This window comes from Hylaeus volcanicus, chromosome 6 (genome assembly GCF_026283585.1).
Source record: "Hylaeus volcanicus isolate JK05 chromosome 6, UHH_iyHylVolc1.0_haploid, whole genome shotgun sequence".
NCBI lineage: Eukaryota > Metazoa > Arthropoda > Insecta > Hymenoptera > Colletidae > Hylaeus > Hylaeus volcanicus.
In genome coordinates this window covers 1,833,325-1,835,242 of record NC_071981.1, presented here as the reverse complement: position 1 = coordinate 1,835,242, position 1,918 = coordinate 1,833,325, and the positions used below count along the sequence as shown (strand labels likewise).

The following is a 1,918-nucleotide window of genomic DNA, read 5'->3' as shown; positions in this document are numbered from 1 at the left end:
GTTAAGGAGATATTAACGGAAAACATTGACCAATCAGAGCGCGAGTACAACATCTTTATTCGATGACTTCCAGATAAAAAAATGTATTCGAGGTAAACGTACTCAAAGGATAAAGATAACTTAAATTATTTTTATCCGAAGGTTAAAGATACCTGCTTTATCTGCAGAAAGTTTCGATCGTAAGATACTTCGGATCATCGGATGAAGGAAAGAAGGGAACGAGTTAATAAGCGAACCAGCGTGGAGGGGGACGAACATGGACGCGCGGAACAGAAAACGAAAAAAGAGAAAACGTGGCTCGACACGGTGCATTTGCGTTCGAGGAACGTCTCCGAGACACACGGCCTCTACGTGTATCGGTGCCTTCGACGATTTCGAAACATCGCTTGGCAAACTTCTACAGGGGGCTTCGTTAAATATGCATGTGTACGTGCAAGCCATCGCGACGCGATTTCTCTCTCATGTAAACCGTTCGCCTCGTTATGCTTCCACTTAGAACCGACAACCTTCCTCGAAAGGACAATCCTTTCTTCGACTCTTTGCGACCTTGCTTCTTTTTATCTTGTTATATATAGAACGCACGCCCTTCGTGGTAAAATGGTGACGTGTTCGAGCATCGAAATCGAGTATGGTAGGAATTCGATGTGTAATTTTTCCGGAGTGGAAAACGACGAGCGAGGTAATCTCTTCTAGGCTAATGAGATTTGGACCACTTGATAGTTATTCTAGCGTAAATCGTTCGACGGAATGTCGTGTTCGTGACAATACACCGATACATGAATGCTTCGCGGTAGACTAGCTACCAAATGTACCTGCAGTATTATTATTAATTTATCCGCGAGGCCTGTCATTTTCCGCTTTGATTTCTACGCAACGAAGAACATCGAACTCTTACCATATTCTACTTTCTTACGACTATCTTCAGCAAATATACATATAACGCTCCGAATCGGTACGGAAATCAAATTTATCGCGTTATTTGTTCACATGCTTAGACATGGTCGGCAACCCTACTTCCATTAATCCCGAACGAGTCGTTGACACCGGTACCAAAGATCAGTTTCGCGATTATAAACATTTATTACTCTTCCTCCGTTACATACCAGTTAGTCCTGTTCCCTAAGCCAGATCAACTTTTATGGTCCCGTGCACAGCAGTCCCGGACAATTAAACGCGTCGTGGTAAAAAGCAGCCTCGCCGTTTCTCACACATTACTTCTTCGAAGAGGATGGCGTCCCTCACGAGGATTTCACTTTCGATAATCGAACACAGTTCGATACGCGAATCGTATCGACAGTCATCGAACCACTGGACGAAATCGAGGATCGAGTCACTGGACGAAATCGAGGATCGAGTCACTGGTTTTAATCACTGCATCGCGGACACGATCGAGATTAATCGCGAAACGTAACGCGTATTCGGATCGAGAACGAGTTTAATAGAGAAGCGGTGAACGTAAACAAAAATAACGCAACGTTTGAAAGAGACCGCGACGAAAGATCGTCCAGCTTCGACGGCTGACGGCGTACTAATAACGAACCGGGTGCTCATAGAACGCCAGAGTCTGCCTTACCGGCGCAAGCGTCTCTTCGAAGGAAGCGCAGATCACTGATACCAACACAACAGAGCCGAGAGGGATGCCACCGCGCGAACACACATCGATTGTATAGATACCTGTTGAATGCCCCGAGCCGGTGCCACGTTGCCGGTCAACTGAATCGAAAAGGGGCGAACGAACCAACGGAAAGGTACAACAACCTGCTCTAATCCGACGATATACAGGGTGTCCCAAAAATGTTGTAATACCTTGAAAAAGGTGGTTCGAGAGGTGATTTGAAACAACTTTTTCCTTAGCGAAAATATTGTTTGAAGCTTCGTTGGGGAGATATTAACAGAAAACCCCGACCAATCAGAGCGC

At 45.4% G+C, this 1,918-nt stretch overlaps 1 protein-coding gene across 2 annotated transcripts in view; it reads right to left on the bottom strand.

Moving 5' to 3' along the window:
- The window catches only part of LOC128877935 (venom dipeptidyl peptidase 4), a 242,597-nt gene extending 241,059 nt beyond the window's left edge, over positions 1-1,538 (bottom strand). For both annotated transcript variants that reach the window (XM_054125620.1, XM_054125622.1), the window contains exon 1: positions 1,104-1,538. The gene's annotated coding sequence lies outside the window, so the exon portion shown is untranslated. The remainder of the gene's footprint in view (positions 1-1,103) is intronic.
- Positions 1,539-1,918: the final 380 nt, after the last annotated feature.